The following is a 17,711-nucleotide window of genomic DNA, read 5'->3' on the forward strand; positions in this document are numbered from 1 at the left end:
ATCATTGCATAACAAGGAAGAAGAAACGGTGATAAGACTGGCTGAAGCCTTTCTGTCAATCTAGACAATGTTTCTTCTTGATAAATTCTGGGGCATTTATTTATTTGCAGATATCAATGCAAGCCTAAAACAACTCAAAAAGGGAAGCTTGCATGGTAGGCAACCTCTGAATAGTGCCTATCATCTATAGTTGAGCGAACCCCATTACTAGGCTAGGCTAGGCCCCACTCCAGGCAGAGGAAAAACGTCTACATGAAAGTCACAAAATGAATGCATATGTGTGTCACACTTTGCATATGTGGCATGACACTAACACTGGTCACAGCTTCTGTTCCAACCTATATGCAGCCGGAGATGGATCTGCCTGTTCACTAATAAAGGGCACACTTTGTGTATATATGTATAGGATTCAATTCTCTACATCTTCAGGTGATGTCAGTCAAGAGTAAAGTGGAATAGATAACTGCTGCCCTCCAGATGTTGTGAACTACAGCTTCCATCATCTCTGACTACTGGAGATGCTGGCTGAAGACAGTTCAAAGTACAAAATATCTGTAGGACTTGGCACAATGGTGGCTATCCCTGCTGTATACAGGGATCCTGAAGCAGAAGGACAAACTTTCAGACATAATATAAAGCAGCTTCATTTGTTCCATGACATGTGGAAATCCCACCTGAGGACTATCATAAGATATTCATAAACCAGGAAATAACACTGGACATAATTCAAGCAGAAGGAGTACATTTCACCCTACTAGGATACTCTACCATTGGTCTGAAGGTGGCCATATTTGAACAAAGAAGTTTCAGAAGGCAGCTCCAGTGTGAATCTGAAGAACTACAATTATTCAGGAAGTTCAACTCTATTCATTTTTGTCTGCAGAGTCAATAGTTTCCTTTCCTCCTTCCCACTATAAATATTAACTCAGCATTGCTAAGGTGATTATTTTTGCCAATCAATAATGCTGTAAAAGTCGTCATGCTTATTCTGCATAAATTCTAGCTTGGGTTCAATTGTCTCTACCTGCACCGCTTGCATATAACTTCTCTCTGAAATTTATAGTTCTTCCGCCCCCACACACGCAGCTGCCAACCAAGGATTTAACATTTAACACATCTACTGAAGTGGACTTCTGCCCACAAACGCTTATGCCACAATAAGATGTCACAAGACTTCTTCCCATTTTTTAATGTAACAGAATAACACGCCAGCCCCTCTGGAAATATTAGGGTTCCCATTTTTATTTGCTGCAAGCCGCCTCGACATGTCCCGATAAGAGGCCTATTAATAATAATAATAATAATAATATTTTTTCGAGGGGCGGGGGGCTGAGGGAGAAAACACAATAATGAGAATGAAGGGGAGCCTGGAAGGAAGGAAAGGGAGCTTATGTCCTAAATGCGGTTTAATCACAGTCAAAGAGAGACCGTTGTTGGGGGACGGGGATGGGTGGCTAAGAAAGCCCTTAATTCCCCCTCACACGTCTCCATGGCAACAACGCCTTTGTCCCGACAGCGGGAGGCAGAGAAGGGAGAAGCAAAAGCCGTCTCTTCTTCACTCCTCACTTCGCTGGATATGCCGCTGGGAAAGGGAGGGCACCGAGGGGGCGTCGCAACTCACCTGCGTTTCTAAGCTGAGGGGGGCCCAAAATAGGAAGCGCCCTCACTCAGCACAACACGGGGAGAGAAGGGGCGGGGCAGATGGGGGGGGGAAACACCAACTAACATCAACATCCGGTTAACGAACGGGAGGAGCGGGGGAAAGAAGAGTGAGTGGGGGGAGAACGCTGATTGGAAGCTGGAAGGGGCGGGCCCAGAAAGTCGCGCGAGAGCTTACTCGCGCGGCTCTTCCGCTCCGTGTCTTCATGAATAAATCGGGCGGCGCTCTCGAATCGGGCACGGGCGCGAGACGGGCGCATGCGTGGCCTTGCCCTCTCCTTCTCCATAGGTCCCATACCTAGCTTGTCCTGCTGGCATTGTCCCTGAGCTCTTCCCGCCTTTTTTGAGAGACTTGAGAGCGCGTGCGTGCGGGGCCACGCCCATAACCGCTCTTTTCCCTCAGCCAGCGCGGCCTCCAGTTTCTCTTGAGGGGAAGACTTGGCTATGGATAAACGGTACGCCATGAAATCACATCCCTGCTGCCCCTTCGCTAGTTAGTTTAGGGTTGCTGGGAATTGTAGCCCAGATTTTTCGGATGGGGAGGGAAATGTCCCTCCCATATGCTTTAAAATTTCAAACTCCGCAAATAACAGATGTATGGTGTGTATGCAAGCCTCAGGTGTGTTGCCACTGTGGGAGATTTTGCCTTCTTTTCCTCACCTGTTTTAAGGTCCTTGTTTTTCACGGCTGGACTTTCAGTATATATATTCGGGGTGGGGATGGAAATTGCCCAACAATTAAAGGGAAATTTAAAAGGAAAATCCTCTGAAAAACTAAAAATATTTTTGCTGATACATTTCTGCCAGTTCTTGCGTAAGCAAGGAAGTTCTGCACCTCTGACTGAATAAGGAACGGGAAACAGCAAATAAGGAACTCGAACAACAATTTCCTTAAAATTTGACAAGTCTTTCTTTCAAGACAAGTCTGGGATTCATGTGTTAAACATGATAGATAGATAGATAGATAGATTCTTTATTGTCATTACACACGTGCAACATTGCACAAGTGCAACGAAATTGGATGCCATCCCTTAAAAACAACAAAAGCAAAACAACAACAACAACCCACAAACCACATTCCAGCCACACCCACACCCACACCCATCAATCTCCCAAGTCACACTATCGAGTTACAGCATTCAAAAGGGCCACAGCTCTCGGGTAGAAACTGTTTTTCAGTCTATTTGTCCTTGACTTGATGTTTCTATATCTCCTGCCAGACGGCAGTAGTGCAAACAGACTGTATCCCGGGTGAGATGAATCCTGCAGGATGTTGTTTGCTTTCCTAAGACAACGGGAACCGTACAATTCTTCCAAGGATGGGAGAGGTTGACCAATAATCCTTTGTGCTGTGGTTATGACCTTCTGGAGCACCTTCCTCTCCCTAGCTGTACAACTGGAGAACCAAGCACAAATACAGTATGTAAGAATGCTCTCTATGGAGCCTCGGTAGAAGGACACCAGCAGTCTCTCACTCAGATTGTTCTTCTTTAAAAGTCTGAGGAAATAAATTCTCTGCTGGGCCTTCTTCACCAGAGCAGTGGTATTTGCGCTCCAAGTCATGCCCTGTATAAATGTATACCATGAAATATAATATTTTAAGCCAGAAGGTTGTCAGTTGCACCCTGAATTCCCTTTCATTCTCATCTGTTCTTCAGAATAGAGTACCTAGTAGCTAGGTTGCTGAAATGTGAAATTAAGATTTTCCTTATTGTTTTTATATCATCATAGCTCCACAGGACTGCCTCACCATCCATTCTCAATTAGCTGCCCACAGGACAGTTACACTGGATTTATTGTGCTATATACACTCACATGTAAGGTTGAGTAGCAGGAAATTTGATCTTGCAAGTACCAAGTGGATGACGAGTTATTTCTGTTTGGTTTAGTACCTGGAGTGAAGCCATAATGCAACTTCATGCTAAGCATGCCATCATCTTCCCCGGTCTCTCTGTTTATTCTTAAGAACCAGGAGAACTGGGGCAGCTTAAACCTTCTCATTGAGAATTATAGAATTGTAGAGTTGAAAGGGACCATAAGGGTCATCTAGTCCAACCCCCTGCAATGAAGGAATCTTTTACCTAACATGGGGCTGAAACCCACAGAGTTTCATGCTCTACCACCTGAACTGTTTTCATATTTATCTGGGTCCTGCAATAAAATTTAATCATTTTAAATAATGAAACTAATACAGTGGTACCTTGGTTCTCAAACTTAATCCATTCTGGAAGTCTGTTTCAAAATCAAAGTGTTCCAAAACCAAGGTGCACTTTTCCATAGAAAGCATGTAATGCAAAGCATAAAAAAGTTTGAAAACCTACTTCCGGTTTTTCAGCGTTTGGGTTCCAAGTTGTTCATGAACTAAGCTATTCAAAAACCAAGGTACCACTGTAATTACTTTGATTTCTAGCTCATTTAATATTCAACTAATTGTGTAAATGGTGTTCACTGATTTTACTAGAATTGAACCTATTTGTGCCTAAGATAGGTAAATTTCAGGTTTGGAATGGAGAAAACTTGAGAAAAGTTCCAATGATTTTCTCAAATTTGTAATAAACTGTATTTTGTAGTAATTACTGTATTGTTCTGAAAAGGAGAAATAGATAAAATAAGTGAAATAAGATTTGCCTTCAGTTCTACAGATGCAGATGATTAAAAATACATTACCACAACATGTAGTTTCAGAGTTGAATCCTAATATGCTAGGTCACTAGGAAAGAACAGGGCTAATGCCACATATTTTTTCTGAAATACCATATGGAGTTTTCCATTATCTCATCCATTATTTTAAAATCCACCTTGTAATACTTTCCTTTGCTTTTCCCTGAAGTTACTATGCAATTCAAGAGTGTCAGGATGGTGAAGTTTTTACTTCACAGCTCTTGTTAAATACCTTTTACCAAGACTTTTAAAATAGGTTTTACACAATAGGGTTCACATCGTGTGTGTGTTTGTGTGTGTGTGTGTGTGTGTGTGTGTGTGTATTTTCCCTTCCATCTCAAGACAAATTGTATATCAATAAAGTAGAATGGCTCAAAACCCCAGAACAATTGCTTGAAATTTATTCTTTGAGCTAGAAATAAAGTACCCAGTTCCTTTTTTCTTATACATTTTTGTACAGTAACATGTAATACTGTAGTTTTACAGTATTGTAACCTAAATAACAGAAGAGCAAGTGCCTCTTTATTTTAACTTAATACAGTAATGCCTAGATTATCTTGTTAATTTTTTTTGTTGATGCAGCAGTGCTTAACTGAGCGTTAAGAACAGTGAACTGTCAATGTTGTTTACACTGACCAGTTTTAAAATCACTTTCTGTGTTTTGAACAGTACTCTACACTGAAGAGCAGATGGCGCTGTTGCATATCTATTGTCCAACATCCAATATATATATATATAGTGTATAATGAACTAGGTGGCGTAACTAGATGTAATTGGGGTTGTGTGTGTGTGTTCATCAGGAGCAGGGGTCAGCAACCTTTTTCAGCCGTGGGCCGGTCCACCCTCCCTCAGACCATGTGGTGGGTCAGACTATATTTTGAAAAAAAATATGAACAAATTCCTATGCCCCACAAATAAGCCAGAGAGGCATTTTAAATAAAAGCACATATTCTACTCATGTAAAAACACCAGGCAGGCCCCACAAATAACCCAGAGATGCATTTTAAATAAAAGGACACAGTCTACTCATGTAAAAACACGCTGATTCCTGGACTGTCTGCGGGCCGGATTGAGAAGGCGATTGGGCTGCATTTGGCCTACGGACCTTAAGTTGCCTACCCCTGATCAAGAGTCATAGAGGCTCCTGAATTTGCTTGAGATTATAATGCTAGGAAATTCTCCCACAATTGCTACTTGCTCTATGGAGGGAAACATACAGATGTTTTATGGATGCCTGTCCATGAAAGACTCTGGTTAGATCAGGAACAGCTTCAAGCCCTGACCGTCCTTTAAAAGCAGGCCAGTTATACACAGTATGAAAAGTGAGTGATAAGATTTCCAAAGAGGAGTATGCCTGGCCTCTTGGTGGCATATAATGTAACACTGATAAACTTCTACCTGGATTTCTCCAACTACTGTACATTGCTTCTGATTTTTCCACAATTCCAAAGTTCTCAAAGAAGTACTGTACATTTGAAAACTTACTCATAAATAAGAATATTTTAAACAATGCCCATTTCATACAAACTCACGACAGAGACAGTTGAAAAACAGGAAATTGGAGTTCAGTTTTCTGTGTTATGCATATACATAGTTACACTTTTAAAATAGGGTGTCAAAACCGTGCTCCAGTTCAGGCCTTTCCTGAGAACAAACCCCATGGATTTGATTGAATACTGTACTGTGAATAAACTTGCATGGGACGGCACTGCAAGTGTGTGCTTCCAGCTACACTTGTGTTGTGGTATGAAAATAATCCAAGCTTGGCATGCCTGAAAGGACAACCACTGTCAAACTTTATACTAACACTTCTCCCCAGTACAAAAAAAAGTATCCAAGACATTTCCATTTTGTTTACAGCATTTACATAAATGATATTCAGTTGGAATCTCTTGGGGAGCAAAGTGTACTTCAGTATAAACCTTTAAAGGCCAAAATGTAAAAAAGAAGGTGGAGACTGGCAGCCTTGTTAGGAATTGTTTCGCTCTCTGCAGGCCACCGCTGAACCATTTCAAGGTTGTGTGCTTTTTAAAGTATGCAGATGTCTGCATGTCACACAACAGATATTGTAAAGACCTTTATTTAGCTACCTTTCCTGCCACAGTCAGCAGCAACTACAACAGAGCTTTAAGGAAAAACAATATTTTAAAAGTGTTCTTCAGAACAGTCTCCTGTAGCTACAATAATTACCCAGTCCAGGTGTGATTTTCAGCAGTAGTCTTCAACCTTAATTAATCCCAACCGTGTGACATAGGACCCAGTTTATTTTCTGCTTATCTCCATTTTTCTCCTTTTATGTCTGACGTAAGGGACAACTGCATATTCCTGCATTTGCAGATGATTCTCAGGGTCCCTTCTAACTCAATGATTCTATGATATCCAGATGCAAAGGAGGACAACAGAGTGCCTTCACCTTTTACATTGCGTAGGGGCAGCTTCCCATACAGAGGGAGAAAAGATGAACCTTCCAATATCCAATTTGCCACAAATCTGAAATACATATGCTACTTTGCAATGCTACACTTCCATGTTGTTGTTTTAAGATGTACAACAAAAAGAAAGTGGTGGTGATGCTAGCCAAGGTCAGAGAGTTACCCACTTGTGGATCCCGACCTACTATGAGTCTAAGAAAGAACTTAGTTATGTTTAATAGAGGAGTGGATGTGAAGAGATGGACAAAATTTTTCATATGTAGTGGGAATGTGACGTGATAGTATGGTTCTGGTGAAAGTTTCAAAGGAATGTGAGACATTAATTGGACAAACTATAGCAAGATGCGCATTTAGATCTGTCTATTTTTGATGGAAATAGATCATACAAAGAACAATTAATATTTTAAGCATGTCTTCAGTTAGCAAGAAACTGAAAAAGCAGGGCTGCCATAGCTACTGAATTGTGGCATCAACAAATCTGGAATATAGCCTTAGAAGGAAAACTGAACAAATATGGGCAACAAAAACTCAAACAGAGCCAAACACCTTTTTTGCAACATTGTAGGATTTTATTTGACTTTATAAGTAAACAAAAGTGATGATTAGATTTATTCCCCATCCATACATGGAAATCTCTGGAGGAATACTTTGGGATAATTCTTGTTTTATTTTGCTTTGAATTTACGTTCTCCAACACAGCAGTGTGACAATGTGCTCCTACATTTACTGTGTCTGTTATAGAAACAGATAGAAGTTTTTAAACAAACAAACAAAAAACTGTTGGATCTACCCCTCACCCACCATTTCTAGTTTTCTAGTTCTTGTGAAACAAAACACTTATATAAACTGCATTCTAATATTAGTTATCCACATAATGGTATAAAAATGAATAATTAACAAGTGGAGAAGCCCTCTCTGCTGAGGCACTTGCTATGGCTATATGAGGTCCCAGCTGTGAGAGCCATACTGGGAAAGAAATCTACCAGAAGCCCTGAAGAGCTAGATTGGAGATTCATTGAGCAGATTAGACTGTAAATTTGATTCAGTCCAACATAAACCCTTATATAACATCCCTGCATAGAATATATTAAAATGACAATTTCATTTTTAGTGGCCCCAATCCAAAAAAGTCACATGCAAGAAAGTGTGATGTTCAAATAACTAAAGCCTGGCACAGCAGATGGAAAGGTTCATTCCTATTTACAATACAAAAGAGAATGGACAGTAAAGCACATGCAGCATACATGCAGATTTGATGGTTCCTGGCTGTGCTTGTGCCATGGTAGCCAATGAAACATATGACTGTGGCACTACAGTCCTATTTTGAGGACTGGGCTGCCAGCTTGTTATTAAATGGGATACTCTGTGTACATGTACTTTTGGAAATGTGTTAATTGTCCTTGCTTGGATCTTTGTGGTGCTAAATTAACCTGGGACCTTTAGAGAAGCTCTGGGACAACAGGTGCAAGTTCCTTAAATGAAATGGCCCCAAGGACAAGGTCCAAACATAGTACTTATTTCACACCAATCCGCAAACTAAAGATAATAACTATCTTGTTTAATCAGCATTTTATTTATTTAAATAATTTATATCCCTCCTCTCATAAAAAGCTCAAGGCAACATTAAACAGTGGACTGCAGAATCAAAGAGATCCTGGTGAACTGCTGCCATCCCTGTTTCTGCATACTTGCTGTAGGAGTGGAATACCAAGTTCCAGTATTGCATAGGGTGTCGAACTTCAGAATGAGTAAATCTAGGCTGAAATCTCCACTTGGTAAGTTACTGGGTCTAGGACACCCAAGCTTGTTGGGTGTTCTAGACCCAGTAACTCTCAGCTTAACCTGCTTCACAGAGTTGTGTCAATTAGGGGTGTCTCATTTAGGTTATCCTGAGCTCTTTGAAGAAACAGAAAGGTAAACGTATAATAAGTAATGATAGTATATCATAGTGTTGCACAGTTGGCTGAGTTGTGAGCCTGAATCTTGATTAATTTCAGGATGAATACTGGCTGTTCTCTAAGAAAGAATCACTTCCACTCCTCTGCTTAAAAACAAATCCGGACTATTTTCAATGGCTTAAACAGCTGGCACTTTCAGACCTCTGCTTTTAACTTTTTGGATCCTGTTCTCTTCTTTTGGACACTGCTCTCTGTATAAATGCTGATGGAGTCACTGGCCACAAAAACATTGTTGTTTAAGGACTTCAGCCCTGAAGAGGCAGAGACATACTGGCTCCAGGCTGAGGGACAGAGATCTGACAGAGAGGTGCATAGTTAGCATTTAATATATGTAAGACATTAACATGCTCAATTTGCTTAACAACAGAGCTGGCACAGGAACATTTTGCATATAGGTAAGTTACACCTTAATAGAGATTGCTTTGCTGAGCTGAAACAGTTTTGTAAAATGATATGAGTGAATAATTTAACAGAGCTGCAGAACTGAACTGTGGAATGCTATTGAACTCCCAAGGTTATACAAATGATAATATTTAAGCACACTGTTACTGAAATTCCCCTCATTTAAAATAGGACATTCTCTGATTGCTTCCAGATGAACTGTTTATTAAGCAGTTATCTTGATTTGTTTACACAAAGGGTTTTCTTTTTTTGGTGGGGGGAGTAGATGATGGCAACTATTTACTGAGTATTCACTGTTATTTGTTTACCGAGAGTTGATATATCATTTCATCAAGCAGTTCTTATGACAAACTTTCTAGGGCATTCCCCTCTCACTTTCCTTATTGCAAAGAGCCTAGGGTTGCAGAAAAGCAGGTTTATTGTGCAAGAGTTACAAATCAAATTTAATGACACCACCTGAATTTGCTAGTGACTGAATGCCACTCAAAAATAGCAACAGCCTGGACACTCCCTTTACACCAGCTGCTTTATTTACTTGTGTAAACAACTAGCTAGTTTAGTTAGTTTCATCTCATCCCAAATCTTGTCCCTGATTAGGAAATTAGTTCTGGATTTCTTCAACTGAAAGTTAATAGTCCTTCGAAATAAGTGTTGGATCAATCCATCAACCTCTGGTGGATGATTTAGAAGGATTGGTTCTGGCATCACTTTCGCTGTGTGTATGCCAATAGCCATACTCAGCAGAGTTACATCTCAACGCAGCTCCTTCCTTGGAATTGTCTTCGGGGTTGAAGGTACACACAGTAGGCAAAAAACACTCATGGATGCCATAAAGATTCAGTCAAGTGTAGAGGTTTACTTGACAGGCATAAAAGCATATTGGTAGCAAATATATACATTCACCACTGCCGTGGTCAAGGCATGCTTAGAGTCCAACAAGGATCCAAGCCTCTCTCTCTGCTCTCACCGCAAGATGCAAGCCAGAGACTCACAACAAATTACACAAGTTACACAGAACCATTGTTATCAGTACTTCCTGTCACATTGCACATGTCCATAGAACAATTCCCACAGAAAACGTCATTGCATAGACAAAACAGTCTCAGCCTTCTGCTGCTTCTTGAAACTTCTCTGTTCTTCTTTGTTTCTGGAACAAATGATTCTCACACACAGAGAATATCCAACAAGAAGAACTGACACCAACCACAGCACTCTTCATCTTTGTTCACCCAAACATAATGGATGTCCTTGGGCTTAATTGTTTCCCCACTATTCCTCCTCTGCTGAAGGGCATACCTATTTACAATTTAAGGCACATCTACCTATGCCAAAATCCAATACACCTTTTGTTTCTTTGTGGTTGCTGTTGTGTTCAGTTATCAGCTTCTTTGCTAATTCATGGAGATGCTCCAAGGTCACATTCTGTTTATTTGTTTGGTGCACCCACAGGTTGGTAGGTAGGGATGGGGAATAAATTCAATTTAGTTCACACTCAAAGACAAATCTGGTAATTTGCACTTTCCAAAACAAAATGAGACCCAAAATGCATCCATCCTTCAAAACTGGCACTTCTCTGAGTTTTGCAATGCAGTTTTTCAGCCAAGTAATATGTACAAAAACGCACAGACTAGGATAAAATGTACATAAAAAAGCAAACATTAATGAATATAATATACAAAAGTGCAGTATGTTTAGGGAAATGGCTTTATAAAGATGCCTATCAGGAGAAATTTGCACTAAAATGCTTATGAATTTTCATGAGGACTTTTCTTTTTTAATGCAAACATGTGGAAATGTGGAGAACTGAACTTAAAACTGGAAAATTGAGAAACTGAAATTGATGTATTCATCCATGACTGTTGGTAGAACACACAAGCAGCTGTTCTTAGGTTTTCTTTTCATCCATTAAGTAAAAAAACAAAAAACAAAACACTTAAATTTTGGGATAAGAAAGTGCACAGCAAACACTCAAAAAGGAACTTCGGTGCTTCAGTGGAAAATGAGGGCAAGCTAGAACTGGAACAAGAGACACCCAGTCAGCTGTATCCTTATTTGGTCCTCTCATCTTTTATGCTGTCATTCCAAACAACAGGGCTGACAACTAACAAAAGGATATTTACTTGGTTAGTCTGCTGCCTTATTTGAATTTAAATGAAGTTACATATCACAATAACTTCCATAAAGGTGCCTTCTTGAGATACTGTGATCTTTAGCCATGTGATGCCGTAGCAGTACTGAAGATCTGGATTTGGCCAGAGCCTGGATGCGAGGCCTCCTGGGAACCCTGCATACTCTGCTGCAAGCTTCATGGAGAAATGTCACAACTGAAGCTTGTTGCGGGGGGTGGGTACTGCACTAAACACTGGTATTTGTCAGGAAACTACAGGATCGATCTGGATTATGGCTAATGTGATGTGAATGTGTCTTTAAAAATTAGCAGTGGGAGTGCACTGGATGCAGAATAAGCAGTAATGTGAACATATCCTGAGCTACAATGGTGCAGGGCAGGGGGGTGTAATTGCCTTGAAGTTTTCTGAATATTTAGCTTTACAACTATTAGTTACTGCGTTCCTTTCTAAACCTTGTGACAAAAGAGAGTGCGAAGCTCACAAGGCAGTTTGCCCAAAGCAGAGTAAACTCTCTTGCCCATGAAGCCTTTTTAAGTATTACAGCTGTCCCTGGAACTCCTTGTCAAAGTTTGTTGTTCTGCAGCTAGCATGCCTATTTTTATATTCCCCTCCTAGGCTCACATCCTAAAATCTCTGCAACATGCTGAAGTCTATGGGGATTATTAGTGGCATATATATTTTCAGGGTAAGAACTCCCATGGACATGGAATAGGAGAACTCTGATAAACTTTCAGATAAGTCATTCTGATTTTTCAAACTAAATACCCCCCTCCAGTTTCCTTTCTATACTTTGTTTAAAAGAAATTGGAGGGAGAGGGAAAGGAATTGGTTTATCATGTCATTTTATGGCCTAACATTAGGGTTATGCTGCCCCAACCAAATTTTGGTTGATTAGAGTGCTGATTAAAAGTCCAGAATTATTGGTTAATTCTTTCTTAGTGGAAGCCAAGGATAGTAAGAAATCTTATGTTTCCAAATAAGAGACACCCATCAGAACTTGGGGAAGCACTTTCTCTCCACCACCACCCTGCCTCTTAGAGAGAGAGAGAGCGCTAAGAAAAGTAGCTGTGTGTATGTGTGTGAGAGAGAAATGTCTGAAGCATTTTTGCCAGAAAAAGGCAAACAGCAAGCTGTGGACTGGTTGAAAGCACCCTTGAGGGTGCAAGCGCTCTCTCTGGATAACTGATAGAGCAGGTGTCACCAAAGTCGCACCTGTAGGCACAACAGTGCATTTGAGATTTCCCCCAGCTGCCCACAAAGCCACAGCCCACAAAACTGGAAGGAAGAGACCAGAGGGAGTGGCACCCACGGTACTTACTTAAAAATCCAAATGCGCCCACAGGCCTAAAGAGGTTGGTGAGCCCAAGACATAGAAAATTTGCTGCCTTGTAGAGGTGCTTCTTTGTTCTAAAAAGAACTCTGATGGATCAGACCAAAGTTAGTCCAGCAGCATCTTTCCAACAATGGACAGCCAGGTGCCTCCAGGAAATACACCAGCAGGCCTTGAAAGCAACAGCCCCCTGTTGCTCCCCAATGGCAGAAAGGGCAAGGCATACTACCTCTGAATCTGGAGGTTCTTTATAGATTCCCATGAAATATATACAGGCATTGACAGATAAAACTTGGGGCCATCACCCCAGTCTTATGGCAGCAAGTTCCACAAATTATTGTTTATACAAGTGTACTTATACACTAACGTAAAATATACTTATATATGTACTTATAGGGAGTGGGTGGCGCTGTGGTCACTGAGCCTCTTGGGCTTGTTGATCAGAAGGTCGGCGGTTCAAATCCCCACAACGGGGTGAGTTCCCGTTGCTTTGTCCCAGCTTCTGCCAAACTAACAGTTTGAAAGCACAACTGTGCAAGTAGATAAATAGATACCACTGCAGCAGGAAGGTAAACAGTATTTCTGTGCTCTCTGGCTTCCATCACAGTGTTCTGTTGCACCAGAAGCGGTTTAGTCATGCTGGCCACATGACCCGGAAAGCTGTCTGTGGACAAACGCCGGCTCCATCAGCCTGAAGCAAGATGAGCACCACATCCCATAGTTGCCTTTGACTGGACTTAACCATCCGGGGTCCTTTACCTTTACCTTTTTTCTTTACTTATATACCGCATTTCAGCATACAACAGAATTTTGAAATATATATTAACACAAATCAAAGATGTGTTTTGTGAAGAAGTACACTTTCATTGTATGTTTGCAAGTAAAGCAAATTATACAAAAAATGCTTTAAGTTTGCCCACATTCAGAGGAAGCCACACTGGGATAGTTTTGCTCATGAAACTTCTACAGACTTGGGAAGTGGGGCACCCAGAAACATAAGTAGCAGAACATCAACAAAAACCTTTAACATGATAGTGGTAGCTTTTCAAGTCCCTTCTGTGATACCATCATTTCCACAGATTTTACCACCAGTTTAAAGCTGGTCTATAAGGACTACTGTCTTTCAACAGCTCAGAAAGGGCTGTGGCAGAAATAGAAGAGGTTTATGTATTTATTTTGCTGGCATCCCTTGTTAGCCCTGTCAAACATTTCTTGAAGGAATTTGCAAGCAGTCCTATTTTTAACAGCCACACTATATTATCTTCATTACACATGAAGCTGTTGGAACATTTCTGAAGATAGGTTTGACTGAGTGGAGGAGGGCCCAAGTGTCACCCACATGCCTGTTGGCTATCTCAGTTCTCAAAAGTTTGACTCCTGTGCATTTGGGAGGGATCTCTGGGGGAAGCTGCATTCTTCTTGCATTACATTGCTTTGTAGAAAGGTGATACGCTGAGATTTTTTTTATGTGGTGTTTATTTTCACAGTATGCTTCCTTAATATTAAACTAGCAAGACACCAGCATGAGGCAGGTGCAGTAGTAGCAGCAAGGGACCTATACATTACAGTCAAGGCTATCTCCAGATTTGCGGAAGCCTTTGGCAAAGTGCCCTGTAGTTGTCCCTGCACTTCCAACATTTGACAGATGGCAGATTCAATTGCCCACAATTCTCCAAAGTGCCTGAATTATCATTGCTGCAGTGCACTGTGGGAAATTAAAATGTCCCTACAGGGTGTGTGTGCATGCACCATTTTAATTTTCTACAATGGTCTTGAGTTATGCTACACTGGCCGAGCTGCATCATTGTGGGAAATTTATATGTTCACCCACCGCTACCACAGAAGCCTTCAGCCTGGGGTCCTGCCAAAATGCTGAGGTCTTACCATCTTGCCAAGTTTACTAGGCCTGATTAAAGCATTTTCTGAGAAGAGGCATTACTCCACCACCCTGTGTAGTTCACCTCAGTGGAAAGCTGAATCACCAACAATGGATGGACATTTTGTTCCCAATGCCACTTCCCACAACTGCAGCACTACACTTTCCCTCCATATGTCTCAGTTACATGAGACAAGTAAAAGGCAAAATTTGAAGAGCACCACAGGGGAAAACCTACCTCTTGTCCTTGCTGACCAAGTGTTTATCTCTCCTTTAACCATTGCTATTCATTTACTTTGTCCCATAGGACTTAATAGAGACCCCTGAGAGTTGCCTACCCCTAATCTGAATAATCCCACCCCTTCACCTGTATAGCAAAGGTATGTCACATCACAGCCATTCCCACAATGCTATTTACTTCATTGGGGTATCTTTCCATTTGTATAGAACAGTAGCTCTCAAACTCGCCTCCTATCACGGACCACTTGAAAATTGCTGGGGGTCTTGGGTGGACCACTTAATGAACATTCATTGTCCTTGTTCTAATGAACAAAGCACATACATAAACTGTATTTTAATAGCCCTGACCTTCTAAAGTGATGGAAAGTTCCGTAAAGTCTAGTGCAATCCCCCCCCCCCCCAGTTTTAGAAGAGTCAAGTGGATATTCTCAACTGTTCCAAAAGCTTTCAATGGATCACATGAATGTGGATTTGTAGACCACAGTTTGAGAGCTTCTGGTACAGAGTGTGTGGATGGAATCCCAAGATTTCATGTGAGAAGGTCCATCCTTTTTTCAACTGAGCCGGCTTTGGAGTTTCAATCTAGGTTGCAGTCAGTGTCAACTCAGTACATCAGTGCTATTAAGTTCTCTCACCAACAAATACAGAGCTTTCTAAGATGCTGGCCAGACAGAATGTATTTCAGAATCTGTGAATTATAAAATACTTCTATTTCATCATGCATTAACCAAATAATTAACAGGAGAGATGTCTATGGACAATGTGTGTTATCCAATAGATTTTTCATCCTGGCCTCTCTGCAGCTGCTCTTGTTATTTTAAGTTACATGTCCCCTAGCAAGCTTGGTAGACAGTGTATGTCACAAAAATGCCTCCTGGAAAATACAGATGAGTCATTGTCAAAAAGATCCCAAGGTCATTACTGTATACAGCAGCACACTAGTACAAGCTTTTGGACTTTGGTCCTTCTCTGGTAGTGACCTCTGTCTTGAACATCACTGACCACTGCAGGAGGATACTTCTCAATGCAGTTTTATATTCTGCTGAGCATGACTGCTACCAAAAAAGGTTTTTGAAAGTATGAGCATAGAGATTGTCCTTTCCCTCCCATCTCACAGAAATTTGCAACACAACCAAGTGGAACTCAGTTCACTTTACCTCACTATTTAAAAACAAGAAGCTGTCAGAGATAATCAGATGGTTTACTCAGTAAACTGCATGGACTCCTTAAAAGGGAAAGGAAGACAAGATGACTAGCAGAACTGTGACCTTCTGTTATCTGTTCTTCTGCTACATTAGACTTTGCTCTGGCAGTTTTAAACCACAATCCACTTACAAGAGCAGGACCATAGCAAATACTTCTGCATGCATAAAGCCTCAGGTTCAATCCCTGGCAAGTTATAGGGTCTCGGGTAGTAGGGATGGGAAAGAGCCCTCCCTGAGGTCCTGAGAGCTACGATTAGTTAAGGGACAGCCTATATTTGCACTTCTGCATTTGAAATGTAAGCTTAAGCATCCAACCTTTTGGCACAGGGATGGGGGAACCTGTGGCTCCTCAGATGTTTTTGGACTCCTATCAGCCCATAAAATGGCCAAAATCTGGTGGGCCACATGTTCCCCATCCTTTGAGAAGATGCACGTGCTCCAAAAGGGGACCACCTTTTTTGACGTCAAGGACTACATACTATACATACCAGTGGTGGCAGGCAGGGCCAACCAATAGGTGACAGCCCCTTCTCTGCATTCATCCCTCTCATTCACACAAACACATCTATTCACTCAAATGCACATCTTACCCCATTCTTCCATCCTTTCACTCCCATTCATTCTCTCTTCCGCTCTCTAGCACTATGTACACAACTTTGACTTAAGACACAGCAAGGTACTCTCCCTAACATTGCATTTCATGTAGCATTCATACATGGCTGCACACACTGGAGAGGGGGTAAGTGTCTTCACCAATGTGCATTATTACCTTTTTGGTTTCCTTGTATGTACAACCCCCCCCAAAAAACCCCTTCTATTCATGAAGCTGTCGTCTGTGCATGTGCAATGGCTATCTCAAATGTATATACCTCCACTTAACTGCAAAGGGCATTTTCAAATTGGATGGAAGCTGTTTTGAGGGAAAATGTCTCAAACTGCCATGTTTCTCAAGAAACTATAGGCTAGATCTGGATTGTGGTTAACACCAAGTGTGCAGGGCTTCCAACAACAGTAGTGGGAGAGCACTGGAACCAGAATAAATGGTTATGTGTACACAGCCTAGCTTTGGGGGAGGCCAAATCAAAGCAGGTTACATGGGGACAGAGAACATATTTCTCACTTTTCAAACATAACAAAACAAGCCAGGAAAGAGGAACACAACCCACTTGTACTTCTTTTGTCGTTACCCGTGATAATATTGAGAGCACTCCAAACCCTCCTCCTAAAAACATTTTCCCTAACTGCTAGCTCTCCTTTTCTTCATGTGCAGCATATGGCTGGATACAACCCAGATGAAAAATGAACAGGTATCAATAACGACAGGAAAAATATCACAGTGGTATACAGAACAATATTTTTGCTTTTGTATACTGATGAGAGCCAGTATGGTGTAGCGGTTAAGTGTGTCTGACTAGAACCAGTGAGACACAGGTTTGAATTATGTCACATAGCTCCCTGGGCGACCTTGAGAAAGCCATCACCTCTCTTCTTATCCAACTTCACAGGACTATTGTCAAGATAAAGAGAGAGGATGAAAAAGTATACCTGCCATCCTGTGCCCCTTGGACAGGTGGTGAGATTTAAGAAAAAGGTAATTAATAAGGTTGAATGCATTTCTGGCCGCAATCCAACCGGGTTAAGGAAGGCATGCTGCTTTTAACATAACTGTGCTGAACTGTGGCCTTTAAGTGCTTGCAGAATTGTGTCCACTGGTCCAAGTAAAGATGCCTCAGAGCCTAGATCAGGGTTTCCCAAAATTGGGTCTCCACCTGTGTTTGGACTACAACTCCCAGCAGAACCAGTGGACAGGGATGATGGGA

At 41.3% G+C, this 17,711-nt stretch overlaps 1 protein-coding gene and 1 long non-coding RNA gene across 6 annotated transcripts in view; one reads left to right on the plus strand and one right to left on the minus strand.

The window, feature by feature from the left end:
• Window positions 1–1,764, minus strand: part of LRRC28 (leucine rich repeat containing 28) — a 50,434-nt gene extending 48,670 nt beyond the window's left edge. For 2 of the 5 annotated variants that reach the window (XM_083586892.1, XM_083586893.1), the window contains exon 1: window positions 1,622–1,763. The gene's annotated coding sequence lies outside the window, so the exon portion shown is untranslated. Of the gene's footprint in view, window positions 1–1,414 lie in introns of all 5 variants that reach the window. The other 3 variants (XM_083586890.1, XM_083586897.1, XM_083586891.1) reach the window with 3 other exon arrangements.
• Window positions 1,765–1,838: 74 nt separating this feature from the next.
• On the plus strand, window positions 1,839–13,425 carry LOC310749756. The gene is made up of 2 exons (XR_014541741.1): window positions 1,839–2,114; window positions 8,749–13,425. It is a non-coding gene; the product is annotated as an uncharacterized lncRNA (long non-coding RNA).
• The last annotated feature ends 4,286 nt before the right edge of the window (window positions 13,426–17,711 follow it).

This window comes from Podarcis filfolensis, assembly GCF_964270895.1.
Source record: "Podarcis filfolensis genome assembly, chromosome: 14".
In the NCBI taxonomy this organism is placed as follows: domain Eukaryota; kingdom Metazoa; phylum Chordata; class Lepidosauria; order Squamata; family Lacertidae; genus Podarcis; species Podarcis filfolensis.